Here is a 20,398-nt window from a genome sequence, read left to right as displayed (position 1 = left end):
ATTCATTTCTCTCCCTGCATTCCTATCTGTCTCTTTTCTATCTCTCTCCCTTTCTGTCCCCCACTACTCACAATTTTGGCCTTCTTGCGGGACAGTTTACAATATTTGCACTTACAGTCCAGTGTTGTCAACTCAACATGAATACTGTAGCACGGAGTGGCGAAAGAAATATTATTAAGCAAGTACGTAATAGCATTTTTCGATGAAGAGAAACAAACAGGTCAATATCTCTTTCCTATAAATCAGGCAACGAAAAGAGCAACTGATATCACAGGTGAGGCTTATTTTATTTCAATTGATTATGTATTAAAATTACTTACTTAACTAATACTAATAATACAACATTTTATGTAATTTATATAGACAGGTGAGAACTTCTAATAAAAGAAAATCAGGAGAGGGAATCTGTGCAGGAGATGAAAAGCTAAAATCACCAGAGAAGAACAGACCAAAGGAACTTTTAATTATTGTAGATGATATGAACCGATGTATTTTAAGAAGAAAGATACAAGAATTTTATACCGTTCAGAAAGAAGTTTCAACATTGAAGAAATTACTGAAGCTTGCGAGAGAAGCAATAATTTCCAAGGTTGGAGAGAAAAACTACGGAAAGTGATTCGAGACATGGAATTTAGGTTTAAAAAATGTAGAAATACAAGATGTATTTTTATTGAAAGGAATAATATTGTAGCATGGAGGACCAGTTATTTATGACCCCGTTTGACGGAAGTTTGGCAACATCCCTATTCGGCAAGGTTCGTGGTCTGATGTTTAACGTGGTGGGAGGAAAGTGGGTGGAATGGAGTGAGTACAGGCGTTAACTTTTCCAAGAACGACGACAGCGCTGAAGGGGCACAGATCCGATGGTCCGACAATACCTAATACGGAGAAACGGAAGACTGCTAGTAAACCGAAAATTACGATCTTGTCCGCTGTACGTGTTACTAAGTTGTATACATAAAAATAAAAATACATGGAGTGATATATCAAATTATTAGTTACAATAAAATATCTTTAGGGGGGAAGTAACTGGTCACTCTACCCCATTATCTCCTGGCTTAGTTGCCTCATAACTGGTGCTTTGTTGGTTTCGCTTCACAGGTTTAGATCTGTCTTCGGACAGTTGACTAAACTACAACATATAAGAAACAACGAGCATAATGGAAACGCTCGTTCCAGCATGCATTCTAATATAATATAATAGAATATTTAAATCAGGAGTCGTCATCTCAGTGCACTATGGTGCAGGCACAGTTTGCTCGCTAGTTCAGTTCTATCGCTTAGACATCAACTGTGCAGCAGGAGTGATTGAGGTGATAGCAGTGACATCCGTTCACTTGTTCAACCCTTTTAAACAGTCTCTAATAATTATAATAGAAATAAACATAGAAGAAGCATGTACTTAATTTATTTTAAGAGGAACTGTGTAATAAGTAAATCACTTTTCAGTTTAAGACAAGCAACAATAACCATCACCTCAAGAGCCGTAAGCTTCAACCAGAGGGTAATCGCCTGTAAAGTCATCCAAGGCAGGAAAAGGAGCTACATAATATAAATTCTAATCAGAAACAAATGAGAGAGAGAGTTTAGATAAGGAAAAACAAAGAAAAGATGGAACTCGCAAGAAGTTGTTCGAAAAACAACAAAAACCACAGAAAAACTCAGTCCAAGAAACACTGCTTGAGTTCGTCCAGTTAGGAAGAATCCGATGTGGAAATGGAATTAATTAACTCTAGTGACTCGGAATATGGAGAACATTATGATGATGGAGAGTGCTTGTTTTGCACCGAATTTTTTTCAGAGGACACCAGGTCCCAGGGGAGAGAAATAGCTTCATTTTTCAAAATGTCGTCGTTGCGTACACGAAGACTGGATCACTAATGAGGAATCTTTCATTTGTCCAACTTGCTCAGTACACCGAGATAAGAATTGTGTCAATTAAAGGGGTCGGCGAAATAAGTGCGATCACCTTAAAATTAAAATATGGAGATCTAAATTTAATATTCTATCACTTTTCTTTCTCTAGCAAAATATTAACGTTAGCAATAATAAACGAAATAAGATTAGTACATTCATATCAGATTTGACAGACTTTGTGTTCTTTTCGTAAACCATCTTAATTTCACTTGGAAAAATGCCAAATAAACAGAATTTCTGTTGAGAGGAGTTAGACCACTGTTGCACCGACCCCTTCAATTTAAAAAAAATGTTCCTGAATTTATTAAAGAATCTATATGATTTCACAATGTTATATATTGCTTCAATTTTCAGCCAAATGATAATTTTTGTACAATGTTAAAAAATAAACTTATATAACACACGTATCTCTTATTTGTAACCCCTTTCCAAAACATCAGTATTTCCCAGTTTTACTTTTTTTTATAATTTAGTGTAATAAAATAATAAAAACTGACTAAAATTTATACTTTCAATTCTAAAAATAGACGAAAGGCTGTATGTATTCCATTCATTCAGATTAAAAATGTCTATTCCCATCCTCAATTGTAAGCAGTTAAAAAAAGTGTCTCTTATTTGGGTACTTTATCTTATAAATTAATCAGCTTATATTATATTTGTATTCTATAATTTCGGAAAATAGATTTTTTCATAAATTGTTCTACTTTATTCACGTACGATATTATTCTTCTCTATGTTAATATATAATTTCACTGTAGCTGTAATTTTTATTTTAGTTCCTATTTTATTTTATTTTATTTTCTGTATTCCTCTTATATTAATATATTATATTATATAATTTCAACGTAGCTGTAATTCTAATTTTAGTTAATATTTTATTTTATTTTCTATATTCCTCTTATATTAATATATTATATTATATAATTTCAACGTAGCTGTAATTTTAATTTCAGTTAATATTTTATTTTATTTTCTATATTCCTCTTATATTAATATATTATATTATATTATATAATTTCAACGTAGCTGTAATTTTAATTTCAGTTAATATTTTATTTTATTTTCTATATTCCTCTTATATTAATATATTATCCTATATAATTTCAACGTAGCTGTAATTTTAATTTCAGTTAATATTTTATTTTATTTTCTATATTCCTCTTACATTAATAATATATCTGAACTGCGACCGAACACGAGCGCTGCTCATTCGATCCTCAAATTTTGTTAGTATTACTGTATCCTCTTTTTCATATGGATTGTATTATTTTATTTCTATTTCTATTGTTGTAATTCTATTCTGTATTCTGTATATTTAAATAATAAATAAATAAATAAATAAATAAATAAATAAATAAATAAATATCCTATCCCATATGGATGTATTCAATTTTATTCTCGTCATAATTTCATAATCACATTTATGCTCCATTCTGAAGAGCAAATATTTTGTAACACTTTAATGAAGTCCTTTTTGTATTCAAAAGCGTCGTATGTTGCTTCCTTTCAAAGAACAAAGGATCGAGATCTTTGAGTTAATCATTATATAATGAAGTTCAGTAACCGAATATTGGAAAGAGGCAGCAGCAAGACAAGTGTTCCATGCAAGAGATGTTCCCAACAGCGTACCACATTATTCCTCTTTCTATTTACGCCACTTACATTAATATTTTCCTGGTAAGAATGCATGACTACCTCATCTTGTGCCTCTTTCATAACCATATTAAACAGTGCACATGCTTCAGATACTTCATCTTTGCTGAATAAAATTTCCAATATTAGTTGAACAGAATCTGTAATGACTAAGTTTTTATTAAAAACTATTGGACAAGAGATACTGATTTACTTGACTTATTTAAACCGCCACTGAAGTTAAATCAAGTTACGGGAACTTCTAAGAAAAAATAAAAGAGATGTTAAAACCCACTCGCACAGAAGTCTGAATCAATCAAGCAAAACCGTTAAAGTGAAAGAAAAAAAACGAATAAATGGCGAACACGAAATGCGTGGTATTAGTTGGCTGGAAGTCTTTAGTTAGAAAAGAAAAGCGGTTTTTAATTCCAGATGCTATTCATACAATTTCTTGTATAATCAGTACCTTTTGTTCTCGATAGACAAAGCTCTTCACTTCAGACCCCACGCTCTCCACCCCCGCCAAGAATCTGCTTCATCCTTACTCAGAACTCGATGAAGATGCGTATCAGAGTTGACGCACTCTTCGTGTGAACTCCCCTCTCACTTGTGAACTTCTGTTCAACTTCCAGGAACAACTGCCCAAAGTTTATGCTGCTACAGACAGACCGGAATTGTGAGAGACCAACTCAGGCGTCGAGTCAACGTAATGTATCCAACCAACCACGATACGCAAGTTATTTTGTTAATGTAATATGTACAAAATTAAAAACAGAAGAGGAGGGAAGATTAAATAAAAGAACAAATTAAAAAGTGACTGGAAATTCGTAGCATTCGTGTAACTGTTTGAAATATTTATTTTCGGAAAAGGTAAATGAATGAATAAATAAATAAATAAATAAATAAATAAATAAATAAAAGCATACACAGATAAATAAAAAATACACAATCAAAAGGAAATAAATATAAGGGAAATTATTCATATACATATATACAGGAAGACAAATGAAGAGATCCACACCTGTGGAGTAACGGTCAGCGCGTCTGGCCGCGAAACCAGGTGGCCCGGGTTCGAATCCCGGTCGGGGCAAGTTACCTGGTTGAGGTTTTTCCGGGGTTTTCCCTCAACCCAATACGAGCAAATGGTGGGTAACTTTCGGTGCTGGACCCCGGACTCATTTCACCGGCATTATCACCTTCATCTCATTCAGACGCTAAATAACCTGAGATGTTGATACAGCGTCGTAAAATAACCTAATAAAATAAAAAAAAATAAAACAAATGAAGAAGTAGGCTATACCGATCAGATAGACAGACTGACATAAAACAGAAAACAGGCAAGCAAATATTCAGAGAGACGAGAAGTAGGCAGGGATATAGGCACACATATAGGAAGAGAGAAAAACTGCATAACATAACATTATGGTCCTTCGATGTAATCTAAGTGAACTGAAAAACGAAAAAGAAAAAATTGTATCTATATTATTAGGAGTGTGAAGAAAGATGTTATAAAAATTGGAGATTTATCTTTCGAAGAGGTGAAAAAATTCAAATATCTTGGAGCAACAGTAACAAATATAAATGACACTCGGGAGGAAATTAAACGCAGAATAAATATGGGAAATGCGTTATTATTCGGTTCAGAAGCTTTTGTCATCTAGTCTGCTGTCCAAAAATCTGAAAGTTAGAATTTATAAAACAGTTATATTACCGGTTGTTCTGTATGGTTGTGAAACTTGGACTCTCACTTTGAGAGAGAAACAGAGATTAAGGGTGTTTGAGAATAAGGTTCTTAGGAAAATATTTGGGGCTAAGAGGGATGAAGTTACAGGAGAATGGAGAAAGTTACACAACGCAGAGCTGCACGCATTGTATTCTTCACCTGACATAATTAGGAACATAAAATCCAGACGTTTGAGATGGGCAGGACATGTAGCACGTATGGGCGAATCCAGAAATGCATATAGAGTGTTAGTTGGGAGGCCGGAGGGAAAAAGACCTTTTGGGAGGCCGAGACGTAGATGGGAAGATAATATTAAAATGGATTTGAGGGAAATGGGATATGATGGTAGAGACTGGATTAATCTTTCTCAGGATAGGGACCAATGGCGGGCTTATGTGAGGGCGGCAATGAACCTCCGGGTTCCTTAAAACTCAGTAAGTAAGTATAAAGAAAGATGTTGAAAGTAATTTCTGTCCATTATTTCAGGGTAATTAGAGGACCCTGTTCCCTCTCCTACAGTTATAAGCAATAATGAGATTTCTAGCGATGTACCTGGTGTTAATGCATAATTAGGCACACGTATTGGTAGATTGCAGGCACGCTGAGGATCAGTGCAGAAAGATAATCCTGGGCCTTTCATTGCCACCACAGCGGAACGCATCGGGTTTGTGTGTGGTATCATGGAACGTTGTCCTCTGACGTCACTAGAATGACATTGTTTTCCAGAGTAGGGGACTGCACAGAGTATGTAGACACTCTATATAATCATAGTTGCTATAAGGCTAAATGAAATTCTTATACTGAGAAAATTTATTTAATAATAGCGATGGTGTAAAATATTGCTCCGTTATAGAAAGTATGATTTCAGATCTGAAAGACCGACTGTATGAAACAGAAATTTTCTACATTGCATCTACGAAAATAAACGAATATTCCAGGTCCCGTCCCAAGGCCAGTAACATCACCAATCTTAATCCACTTGACTTATGGTGAGGACATCTGAAGACCTTAGTGCAGCCGTGGCGAAAATGCGATCGTCGCCGAGCCACTGTGTAACCTGCAACGTGCATAGCACCTATGGAGGGAGGCGGACACCCGAAGCGGAAGTGAAGCAACTGCCTGACTTATTATCGGATTTTCATTTTCCTTACGTCAAGCACTTAAATGTAATTTTATACAGTACAAGATTACAAACTAATGTTTAGTATGTGTAACAAAGAAAGAAATAAACAAGAAAACATGGGACACGTTATCACAAGCTAAAATTAACTCTCTTCAGAATGTCTCTGCGACAGAGTTTCAGGAATTATGTCACTTACTGCCAGTCGTAGTTGATCACGAAGGTATTTGTCAGTCGTGATTTAAATTTGGTTTTTACTATTTTCATTCTTGAAAATAATTTTTCACAAACGTAAATTGTAGCGAACATGGCTTCAAAAGAGCAAGCGAAAGAACGAAGCTTCGGATATTTATTTTTTGGCAAAGATTTGAAAAGTTCAACATTTGTCAAGTCCTTACATCTAGCTTTCATTTAACATCACATTGTAAATCTGTGACTTTAAATTGAAGATCTAACCGCATTATTCATACATCTGCTGAAAAAGGATCGACGTACAGAGATGATGATGATGATAATGATAATGATGATAATAATAATAATAATAATAATAATAATAATAACAACAATAAACCTTTTAATGTTTCATCAGTAACATGTAGTATAATGCCGTTTTATCTTATACAACCGTTTTCCTCGTAATACTTGTGAACAAATCATACATTTAATATTCTCCTCATATTGGCAGCAAAAAATACGTCCTCCCATCCTACTTGAAACAAACTTTCGTTTTTGTAGAGGTACATGGTTTCGAGAGAGACATGCGACGATACGCCACTCGCAGGTCAGAGACAAATACAAATGGAACGGAGTTTGACTCCAGTGAGTGAGAGGGTGGGGGTTGGGGGAGGTAGGAAGCGCATAGCTATCATTGCGAGCCACAATGTGCTCGTGAGTCACATTTTCGCCACGGCTGCCTTGGTGTATGCCACACCTGTAGACCATGTCGATGATCTTCCGCGGATTGTCAACACCTGTAACACCAAACATACTACACCTGACATATTTGAACAGGTGCGGCAGTCAATACTTCGACCATGCCAGTATAGTTTACAAGAAAGCAGGCGTCAGTTCTAAGCTCTTCTCTAATGCACAGGTTGTCAAGCGTCATCGTCTGTTGTTTTACATTGAAAGCTAGGATTTATATGTAGTATGAGTTAAGAATGACGCCGAGTATAGTTGAGTCGATGTGGTGCCGGTTAAGAAGGTTTTAAGTCTGGTTGACAAGACTCGAAATGCAGGAAAAGTCACAAGGACTAGACAATGCAGTTTTTAAACCCCTCGCTGTTTTGTAAGTGGTGGTTAAGAGGATTAAAGACCCTTAGCGCTAACTAATGGAAGTACTGAATGACAAGAATAGCAAGTATGAGGAGTGGAGAGCATGGGTTGCATGTTTATAAACTATACCGACTAAAAATATTAGATTTTACTACATACGAATCCTAGCTCAAAGAGTCAAGCCACTGGCCCTTGAATGAATGATTGCCTACCAGCCACAACAATGAAACAAGTGTAACCCCGTACCGGTGAGAGGTAGGAAACCCACAGCTTAATGAGAAATGTTTGTTTTATTACCCTCTATCTAACTGTATTCTTCTGTAACATAAGTTTTGAATCATCCTGTATATTACTGCAAACAGTCACACTGCTGCTTTAAAACGCACCTACTCGGAATTCTTTTCTGGAATTTATTCTTGTAACTACAAATAACGAAATAAGAAGACAATCTGGAAACAAATCTACTCGATGTAATATCCGTCTTCATTCGATATGACAACTCCAAGCGCGTCAGAACATACTGCAGTCCAGTGTTTTCTTTGAAGTCCGCTCGGCTTGGATGTAATTTCCGTGCACATACACATTCGTAATCGAAAAAGAAATTTTAGAAACATAAATGGAAGACGTCTGCTCTATTCGTACACGGCAGAGACATAACACATTTTGCTAAAGCATTCAAGTTACTCTCTGAAAAGAATCTTACATCTGTCTGTGCAAAGATAGAGTTTCAGTAACAAAAGTGAATATCCCCTCGTGGAGGTAAGGACAGGTGTTTCTGTAATTGAAGTTATGTATATAGACAAAATAATTCTTCATTGCTTTTTTCGGAACTCTCAGAAAAATGATTTTCAAGCTACAGAGCTTTACTAACGTTTGTTCACCCATATAGGCCTATCTTTATTACTCATGAACGTTCCTCAGAGTATTGATCGACATGACAGGTATGGCATTGAATGTCATCTGGCGGTAAATCTATGGAACATTATGTCTAGAATTTCAAAGTACCGTTCGAAAATTAATACCGGTAATTCTGAGAGAGAACCGGAAGAAATCGAAGAAACTACAGAGTTACATTGGAATTACGGATACGAGTACGAGCGGCCTGAAATCCCATAAGGGCAACGATATCCTACAGTCATTTAGAATGAACTCTAAAGTCTACTACACTTGGGGAGCCAAACCAGCAGAGCTTAGCTACACTATACACTTACAAACTAAACGCAGTATCCTCTTACACATACACTATATATACAGTTTACATAGTGTTCATAACATAATGGTTCTTTCTAGTGTTTTCCATGCCTGCCTGTCCCTCGCTGTCCTCGTCCACTGCGCTCCCGTCTCCCTCCGGAAAATATACGACCGCCTGCTCCTTGGATGTATGCTTCTTCTTTTTCCAATTCGCTGGTCCCACATGGTCGAGAGATAGACCCATTTCCATTAGAGTCGTTGCGCCAGCATCACTATTCTGCATATCACTTCTTCGTCATCACCATTCTTCATTCTTCATTCTTCATTCTTCATCTTCATCTTCATCTTCATCTTCATCTTCATCTTCATCTTCATCTTCATCTTCATCTTCATCTTCATCTTCATCTTCATCTTCATCTTCATCTTCTTCTTCTTCTTCTTCTGATGTCGGTGTTCCTTATCCTGTCTTGCAGTCTCAGCTGTAGGACTTTCCTTTTCATTTTCCTCTGACACACACGAAACAGGTTCTTCCGTTGCTCTGTCAGAGACCAAACTTTGCATCTGTACAACAATACTGGACTCACTCAGGTTGCAAAAATTTCGAATTTTAGTTTGGTGTTAATGCTTTTGTCCTGTAGGAAGAATTTCAAACTCCAAAATTTTTTCCATGCCGATTTATTCTTCTCCTTATCTCTTTTTCTCTCATATAAGAGAATGAAACAATATGTCCCAAGTAGATATGGCAGACATACTCGGAGACAAATTCTTGTTCAACGTTATAGGGTTGTTAAACCAGCAAAATCAAGGAAGCAATATGATATATCATCGAACTGGTTTATGGAATGGTGCAAGATAAAGAATATCTAAGTGAGTATAAAGAAGAGATTTCTCCCACTCATTCAGGCGATGTTTCAAACTCTTGTTTTTACTTCTCTAAATTCTGGCTAGTGTGTCACCATTATAAAAGAATTACAAATATCAATAAAATAATGGTTGAAGTAACTTATTTAATTTGTGTACGTTTCATAACCAAAAAACCAGTCAATTTTAAAAGTAAACAACTTTGAACCTTTTCATTAATCGGTTCTGATTGCTGCCATGTAACTTTTGGTGGGGGAACAATAGACAATCAGCGCAAAAGGTTTAAATCCTACGTTAAAAGTACTTTCCGCACACTTTCGCATAATACTGAATTTTTAACGCACTTACCTAGAGTTAATGGATTTACTTTCAGCAATGGCTATCTAAAAACAGTACTTTTAAAAATATTGACATAAAGCATGAAGTCCTAAGTCTATACGAAACGGAGGAGATTATTGTTTGTGGTTCAGGTCCGGATTATGGGACCATCTCGGAATGTAACGCTCGAAACTGACTGGGAACCACCTCGGCCGCAACGTTTGAAACCGACCGGAATATTTTTAATATTTTGGGAACCACTTCGTATTCTGTCCTGATCCCGACTTAATAGTAATTTTGAATATATCTACGTGAAACATGTATAGGTTTATAGGCGGGTGTCATTCTCAACAACTAAGAGTTTTCCACTAACCGGTACTTAAAAATATTTTACTTCCCCTAAATTCAGTTTTAGTCGTTTTATGGAATCAGCATGCTCTACCAAAAATACGGCAGAAGAAAAGTTAATAAAATATTGCGCAAACGACTTCTATTTTGTGATTAGGCAGTTTGAACAGCACGTAATGTAATTAGACGGAAGACCTATAGAGCGCGCCAGCAGCAGATTCAGAATCGCATCGTCTATAAATTAATAACGAGTTTGAAGAGGGTACGAAAGGAAATAGGTGCTGGAGAAAAGAACGTAGAACAAAAAACGAATCATAGCGCACCATTAGCAGAACGAAATTGTATATGAGCCTAGTTCTCAGGTTCAAATATCTGGAAGTTCAAGTGGACAAGGACAATGTGAAAACACGTTTTTTTTTCATATTATTCCAAGTGTTCCTGCCATCATTCAACTTTTCTGTCTACAGTATTTCACAATCATTTTTAACACTAGCACAAAAATTAGCAAACAATATTGTAAGGTGAGGGCAAAGGCTAATTGGAATTTCCCGGTCTTTTGATCGAGACAAAAACTCTTGCGGTGAATTTCAATGAAGTCCGAAGGGCCTAATTAGTCAAATTCACTCTCTTCACCTCCACGCTGGGGCCCCCTGGGAAAGAGAGAGTGGTGTGCGGAAAGCAACGGGAAGCTATCGCATTTACCTTTTCCCAGAAAAACTGCAAACATGGCATGATGAGTCTTTCCACGGGAAGGAATGGTGAACGGGAGAAGAGTTCGGGCCAGAAGAAGATATCAGATGATAGACGACATTAAGATAGGTCTATATGGATCATATGAGGAGACAAAGAGGAAGAAAGAAAATGTGAAAGACTGGAGAATGCTGGGTTTGCAGTGAGAGACCAGTCCTTGTGCAGAACACTATGAATGAATGAATGAATGAATGAATGAATGAAGGGAATGAATGGATGAATGAAGGAATGATTTTTAACATGCCACTTTATTTTTTCGTTTAACCTCCTCCTGTTGTAGGACTTACACAACAATGCCTGCATGAGAGGAGACAATTATATGGACAATGTTACTATTGTTACTACGGTTCGTTCAACTATTCCTTATGCAATGCACTCCCTGATTGTAAAGATGATACACCTTTCTCTTTTTTCTATCCGTAATCTTGCAGGACAAGACTAGACTCAGTGCGGACAAGCGAACATAAACCTTTAGAACTACATTTAACCTGCGGAGGGATTAGTTGAGCACTATATTATAGCCGACACTACCCACAGACACCGAAATATATGTGGGCCTCCTCTAGCCTAAGGTCAGCAGAACGTAGGGGCCTCCGCTGAAACACACACAGGCTAGAATATTAACACGAAGGACTTCCATGCTCGAGGTGGGATTCGAACACATCAACCTTTGGATCGCTCCGCCTAAGAGGAGCGCGCCTTGGTCCGCGTAGTCATACGGCCGGACGTAACTGAGTAAAGTTATCCCTATACAAAGCCATGAAGACCTACCAGGGTAATAGGAGAATATTTTCCACTTTTGCAGACATCAGATTTAGTAGCAGTAGGGAGTCAGTTCTATGTGCTTGGCCCCTTTACTCCCAAGAAAAATACCCCCCGGTACTCATTTCTATTGCAAGTCGGGTGTAACACAAAGTCAGAATCTGGTCAAAAGGATTATATCAATGGACAAAATATATGACGCGATCGGGAATCGAACTCGAGACTTTCCGGTTTGCTGGCAGTTAGTAACGAGCGCCACAATTTCTAACCACAACGTCCAAAGAAACAAGAGCGCTAAAAACTTATTCTTTACTTAAGTAACAACTAACAACAAAATGAGAACGTAAGCAGAGGGCAGGCGGACCGGATTCGAATCTCAAGCATGGGATTTTTCTCTTGGCGGATAAGATTTCAGTTGGGTTTTCCTCGGAGTTTTCCCGTTTTCTCACGTTAGGCATAAACAATATTCCGTCCGATCTCCAGTCCATTATCATTCCATATCTTTTTCTGAATGCCCACTGGCGACATAATGGAGGAGGCAGGTCCAGGGTTCTTAGTGTAGTCAGCCGGTGCGGGTTGGAATGAGCCTTGCTGGAGGGTAAGCGCAATAGATCGCAATCTACTAACTCGTAGCGTTGAGTTCTAATGACCTTCTCTTGCCACCGATATAGCTCAGGCCCCTCATTCCTTAGCCATGGCTGCACTGTGTGCAAGTAAGAGAGTAACTATATTCTTCTCTTTCTGAAATTTTGTGTACAATAGGGGCCAGTCTGCTGTTCTATTGCATTTTCTTTACTTAGTTTCTAGCTGAAGCTTGTGTATGTTATATTTTGCTGAAGGAAAAAAAAAATCTGATTTCTATGGTCTGTGAAAAAAGTGAAAACTCCATTATGCCATAGGCCTATGAGAATTTGAGAGGTAAATTCGGTGAAACGTTTGGTTTTAAATGGAATGATCGTGGAGAAGTTCTTGACAGAAAAGAAATCATGTTTCGTGATGCAGAAAACATTGTCACTAAACGTAGAGTGGCACTTAATTCGGGGCATGCGAATGCACTCACATGTTTAAAATCATGGATGAAGCAGTATTAACTAGGCGAGTCTTCATACTTTTTTTATTTGTGTTTGTCTCAAAAATCCCCGGAGAATTGGCACAATAAATTATAAGCCTACACGATAAATATGTTAATAAATTATTAAATAACTAAAATAGTATTGTTTTGTAATACAACGATACAGTATATACATAGGGTAAAGTTTGGTAACAATGTGACACTAATAATATTATGATAGTTCTTTTCGAGAAATTTTTACAATTTTACTGAACGAGAGAAGGACCGGTTTTGTGTAGAAACTTCTCCACGAACATTCCCTTAACATGTTAACGGAAAAAAAAATCGATCTTCCTTTACCCATATAGACTACTACATTTTATACTTATGCTTATCATCAAACAAAAATTACATTTAACAGTAATTATTATTATTATTATTATTATTATTATTATTATTATTATTATTATTATTTTGTTCGCGATACTCCATTAACTTCGGAGCCCCAAAGGGTCGCTTGCCCTCGGTTGAGAATCACTGGTACCTATAGGCCTAAACATCAATAGCAATAGAAGTAGCCTAGAATCATTATTAATAGTAACACAGTAATATTGGTAATAGTAGTAGTGGATGAGATGTTAAGTACAGTATTTCAATTATACACCATGCGGTGCACCTCTTCTTTCCCTCACTGTACTCTGAGACGGTCCCTCCACTCACCGCCCTCCATACTCAGCCCTCGTATCGCCCTCCTTCACAGAAAGAATTGAATGGGAGCGATAGAGCAAAGCTCATCGAATTCTCGCTCAATTATAATTGAACTGTTGAATTATTCAGATGTTTGTACACTCAGTAGAATTAACAAACACGACAACCACCAAACTTGGTCACATTTGCATTGAAAAGTCGTTGGTTTTTAGAACTTGACACACGTTATCCGATCGTAACAAGAGTGTTATTTATATTTAGAGTTTACTATGGAAAAATATGTAAACAGTGTGATGTGTCAAACATTGAAATTCCTGCTATGTGTAAATAATGATATATGACCTCATTTTAGAACAAGTAAAATCTTTTAAACATCTGCGATGTTACATGCGACAACGATACAAATACGAATAAACAGAGTTACCGAATAATTTATTACCTAAAGTGGTTGATACTTGATTGGGCATCTTACCAAAGCATTCAGAGACAACGCCGTAGTCACTTCAAACATTGTTCACAGTGTATTACTGGGACGAATATTTACATTCCACCAGAATGATATAATTATATTAATCTAGCAATTGTGGAATTACATCAGCAGTGCAAATGCCGTTCCGAGTACATTTCCTAAGCACATATTCGTCTACCACAAATTTAATTTAGATTTGACGGTAATTTGAATGTGGTTTTCCGGAATGGAATCCAACATGTTTGTCACTCGTCCATATCCAAAAATGTAAGGACATTTGTGGTTAGCTAAGGAAAGATCTGAAACATAATTATATAGAAACAAATACGTCTAAAATTTATCAAACGTTGCTTTCATAGTCATACTTTGCAGATGTGAAGTGTGAACACTGAAGAGAAAGATGTTAAAGGCCAATAGAAAACATTTAATGTGAGTCCAAGGTTGATCGGATAATCAGGAAATAAACAGAAAATAATAGATACGAAAAGGAATACAGAACACAATAGGCAATTCAACTAAACAAAAATGCATAAATAAAGTGTTCTCGTACAAGGACGAAAAAGACTCATCTGTAGTCTTCGACAGTAACGGCAAGCCAATGTCAAAACAGGCAATTTTCCTAATTCTTAAGGAAGAAGTTGATCATTATAACTATTCAAAGCTTCGTCATGGCGGATTACTATCTTTTCCACTCAACCAGGTCTACAATTTGATGACACAAATAGTCTACATAAGTACGTTATAATAATACTAATACCAGATACGTAGGCCTGCTGTCCGTCCGAATGGTTATGTCGCAGGGTCATCGAAACGGGGGGAAATCACGTGATAGTTAGTTACTTTCCTGTATGTTATTTTATACAGTTGTATAATATTAGGTAGAAGTCCAATTTCGAAGAGCAAATGCTTTCAGAAAATAGCTAAGACAGTCCAGCCACAAGCCTTTACAGAGGGACTAGCAGAAACGGGGGGGGGGATAGGGATGCGACATAACCACTCGAACGGACAGTAGTAAAGGACTATTAAGATTATTATTTAAATTTATCTAAAGTACAAGTTTATCTCAATAGGCCTACATTAGAAATATAAAGATATTTACTTATGACTTTATTGTTAAGGAATTAAAATTAATTAGGTATTTAATACAATCATGTTTAACATATTAAAATAAAATCTATTCAGTAGACTAGTCTGAAAACAAAGATGAAATTGTGAAACATCGCTTACGAGTTTCATATTTACGCGCAAATGTCATTTACTTTGCCTGTTGATTCTGATAAAAATTGTGAAACTTAATTTTGAAAGACGGCAGAAAGAAGATTGCAGTTTCGAGAAATGTAGATGTTTCAAAATTTATAACAACGGCATGTTCTGTGCTTAGGTGTTTCTTATATCGGCAGAAAGAAGATTCCAGATTCGAGAGGTGTGGATGTAGGAAGACTGAGATAAGGGCATGTGCTTAGGTGTAAAAGAATAGTTTTCTTGTTGAAATTAGGTGGCAAAGTTGTGAAGAAATGAGAGATTCTGAAATCCTCATTGCAAGTAACCTGGACAACATGTGTGTAAGATTTGATACGGCAGAGAGAGCACGTGTAGTTTTTTCCGGTTATCTCTTATTTTAAATTCTTATCCAGAGATGAAATTTATGTGTCAATTTATATGTTTATCAATTTTCACCATCACAGCTTCAAAAGATAATAACCTATACATTTTTTTATAAGTGTTCCCCGAATTTTTTTGAGCAGTGTATTTAATAAGTGTCCACCATATTAGTAAACATAAGTAATTTCTTCCTTGACAATAGATACTAAATATAAAATAAGATACTTCAACAATTTAAGAGAATTCTATTTATGCAGATATACAGCAGGCCAAAAATTTATTCTTGATAAGAATATGATGAGTATTGGCCACCGGTCTCACTCCGATTTTCGTCGTTCCATTAAAGGAACATTAGAAGGGGAAAACCAGAAACAGACGTAATCTAACAACTACCATAAGAAGAGGGGGAAGAAGCATATAGAAAAGTAACAGACCAGGATCGACGAAGATATTAGAAGCCTGCATTTGAAGCTGAAGTGTGGGCGCCGAATTCCTCGCGAGAGAAGGGAACCGAGCCCTTACACTGTACAATTGTCGCTCGAGTAAACTCGCCCCAGAGTACCGAAGACAGATAAAGCCAAGGTTCAGATTTCAGAAGGAAGCCGTCACAGTGGTCCAGTGGTAGAGTTCTGGACTTATAATCTTGTGGATCTGGGTTCGATCCCCTGTGTAACCCGATTTATAACTTGTGTTGTGCAAGCCCGAGGTCCAGGTAACTCCGGTTCCCTTGTGACATCGCAACAAATTTCAATCATCATCATATCTCATCATGGGTGTAGCGTAGACCAGCCTCCTATGGCGCACCCTGGGCAACGACATTGAAAAATTTCAGAAGAGACTACTTTGGAAAAATGCCTAAATTTGTGTAAGGAAGGAGGTGTAAGTTTATGGCCCATTTCTTGTAGGACTCATCTCGACATTAGCGTCTTATGAAAACCCACAGGCAGGTAATTTGTTTCAATTTAGAAGATTAGCCAATAATGAATTGATTGTGAGATGACTCCATGCTCATTAAAGAGAGAATAGGAGGAGACGAACCTTGTAAAAAACTACCAGGCATGAAGTTGATCTTACACTTTTTTCCATGATACCACGAGTGGCGTCAGAGCAGACCTTCCGTGTCAAAACGTTAAAATTTATTCTTGTCTTCTTGTAGGCTGTATAGAGACGTATCACATCGAAAGTTGTCGAAGTAGGAGAAGGAAGAAGAAGACGAAGACGTTAAAAGTGATTCATAATGTTGATAGCAGTTGCAACTTTAAAGTGTTAGAGTGATATTCCAACATTTATTGAACAAGTTTACACAGGTGCAGAGAGAGGAAGAAGTCTGCCAATTGGACTCACAACATCAGGCTGTGACTGTATTCAGCAGAATACAATGAGGGAATTCTTTCCAATGGAACTTGTTAATTTAGCAGCCAGCTTGTTACGAATATGAAACGGGATCAGGGCTCTTGTGTGCTGCGTTGAAAAGTACGCCTTTGAGATCGGGTTGCCTGATGGGAATTCTCTAACATAAAGAACGTAAATCGCTTCTCGATGAAATTGAACACTAATCTCTTTGTTTGTGCCTATAGCACGAAAACGATTCTCTATTATTCTCTTCCCTTCTTATACATTTTCTCACGGTATTTCTGATCTTGTCATTTAAAAATTTGCTCCAACTTTTCATATTTACAATTAAGTATCTGTAAAATGGAGGAGAATTAAATATGTGTACATCATCATCATCATCAGCAGCAGCAACATCTTCAAGAACTGGGCATTCTGAACTGTCCTATTTTCAGTCGTGTATGAAATATGAACGATCAGAAGTAGAGAAAATCCTCGTTTCAGAAATCAGCATAGTACAGGACTACCACTAAAGACAAATCAACACAACAACGGATAAGGTATAAAATTCTAGTCGTGGTTGAAGATAAATTTTCATAATATTGTGATTCTACTTAAAGCCGGTATTGCACTAGTATATTGAGACACAAGGTTTGCAGGTGCTTTTTACAAAAGGAAAAGTTTTAGAAACGAGCAGTGCGAAACATGTATTGTACAACTTCTTTGCAGGATCATATTTTTAAAATTGCAAATACAATATATTTTGCATTGAAAATTTAGAGCAATATTATTTTAAAGCCTTCGCAAAACTGCACTGTAATGGTAACTAAGTAACAATAAGTATAATGTAATGGCTATATTTCAGTATAGTTTTATGTTATGAAGAATGGTTTCCCTAGCAACAAGTTTCTGTATGGGAATTATAACTTTCAAGGCATAACAACAATAGCTGTAAATACAGAAAAAAAACACAATCGTGCAAAAAAAAAGTTAACCATCCGTCAATTTAACCCATTGACACTAATATTGAGTAAGCGATAGGGTTAGTGTTGAAACATCGATCATTACCAACAACAGAAAAGTTCACAACTCTTGCTGAAGTGCATAAAACTGTGTGAAGGACTTAGAAACCATCAGCGTATTCCGAATCTCACCCGACCGATGGCTGCTGTGCAAGTTGTTGTATGTGCTACGCTAGCAAGATTTTGTGACATTTTCATACAGTCGCTCAAAGAAAAAAAAAAAAGAGTACAAATAATATTCATTTCTTGATCCAGTAGTAATAACTGGTCCGTTGACATGTTCGTTCATAAGCCATTAACTTCCGTATTTTTTATATTTTGCTCATTGCAAACAACACAGCAAAACACACAACAGTGCAAGATGTCATTCGTCTGCTAATTCCCGCCCTTTACAAGAACCAATCTGATTCATTCAGCGTATTCCGAAACTCACCAGACCGGTGGACATCAATGACGTCACGCTGCAGCAACATAGGAACAAAACTGCTGGAAGGTTCAATGGCTATGATAGCGGCTGTACAAGTTGTTGTCTGTGCTACGCTAGCAAGATTTTGCGAAATTTCCGTACTGTCATTTCGTTCAAAGAAAAGAAAGCATAAACAATTTATTTCTTGAACCGGTAGTAATAACTGGTCCGTTGACATGTTCGCTCATAAGCCATTAACATATTTTTTTACGTTGTGCTCATTACAAACAACACAGCAGAACACACCGCCATGACACAACAGTGCACGATGTCATTTCTCTGCTAATTCTCACCCTTTATAAGAACCAATCAGATTCACTGATGGCGGCTGATGGACACTGCCACCACCTCTGCAAGCTGATGGAACCGGTGCAACACCGGTGGAGCATCAGTACGTCATCGTCGAAATTCAGAACACCGTGATGCCATCAGATTGCTCAGCGCTGAGATTCGGAATACGCTCATCGATGACGTCCCTTCTGAACGTTTATGGAAGCGCTACTACAGCGCTGGAGCATCAATGACGTCATCGCTGAAATTCGGAACACCGTGATGTCATCTGATTGCTCAGCGCTAGATTCAAAATAGGCTTGATAAACGAAAACTCTCCCGAAATTATCTGTCACATAATTCCTCAAAAGGATTTCTTCTCTTCATTATCACAGTGCTCACCATCATCCCAATAAAAGTAATCCATCTATAATAATTCGCCTTTGAAGTAATCAGCTGTGAATCTAGACACCATTAATTCGCTATGCTTTTCTTCCTTAACTGCTCGAATACGGCTAACTGAAAATTACAGTGGTTAATCTCCTGTTTAAATTAATTTTATATTTACAAAGTGTAAATTAGTAATAAAGGTAAATTAGCAATAAAGACTACACATTTGAGGAAAAAAGTACTAACCGAGTCGATGCACAGTAAAAATCCTTAAACTATTAGTTAAATAGAAATGTTAATCGGTGGTCATGAACCTACTAACCGACGTTGGTGAATGTGGTCATGAGTCTTTCGCGAGAAACTTTATGACATTTTATATAAGAATAGAACGTTCAATTATGATTCTTTTTTCACAATTAAAGTGAAAGAATAAATACCGACAACTACTGTCAATATTGAACGAACTGAAGCCGAAAGTCAATTCAAACATAAACATCAATTCTCTAATTTCCATTCATGAATTTTAAATTATAAATGTATCTGTGTGTGCGTGTATGTGTATTTGACTACTACTGAGTATTTTTAGCTGAAAAATCGCTCAAAATGTGCACACTTATCTCCCTTCATGAAGTATCAATATTACGAGAAAGCTATAAAAAGAATAATGAATGGAAGGCACATTTTTCGTTAAGCTCGCTATGGGAATTCATCATTAATATAGATAAGACTTTAAACATCAACAATGAAAATGAAAGCCGAAAACAAAAGCACACATGTTTTTATGGATTACAGTTTGGTTCTGCATGCATGTCCGACACAAGCAGCACATTAAGTAGTTCATAATATGCTTGCGGCTGTTTTAAATCACATCATGCGAACGACTCAAAACTGTCTTTATTTACAACACATTAATTTTCATTTCCCCTAAAATAAAATTGAAATTCTGTCCTCACAAGTTGTTACTTAAATATTTATATTTGAATTATTTACACCAATGAAATAGAAAATAAAATTGTAGTGCGCGAAGTAATGCTGACATTTAACACAAAGACATCTCCAATTAAGTGAATACATTTATGTCAATGTACTAGAAAAATACAATCTGAATTTAAAACCGGCACATATTTTCACCTTCTTACAAACATAAAGACATTTTAATTTATTCTGAAATAAAGTTACTGTATTATATTT

The 20,398-nt window shown here is 36.6% G+C and overlaps 1 protein-coding gene across 1 annotated transcript in view; it reads right to left on the bottom strand.

The window, feature by feature from the left end:
• Window positions 1-20,398, bottom strand: part of LOC138705576 (uncharacterized) — a 181,658-nt gene that overhangs the window by 22,987 nt on the left and 138,273 nt on the right. The gene's annotated exons all lie outside the window — the stretch shown is intronic.

This window comes from Periplaneta americana, chromosome 9, assembly GCF_040183065.1.
Source record: "Periplaneta americana isolate PAMFEO1 chromosome 9, P.americana_PAMFEO1_priV1, whole genome shotgun sequence".
Lineage (NCBI taxonomy): Eukaryota > Metazoa > Arthropoda > Insecta > Blattodea > Blattidae > Periplaneta > Periplaneta americana.
The sequence above is the reverse complement of the archived record's forward strand: the minus strand, read 5'-3'. Positions and strand labels throughout refer to the sequence as shown.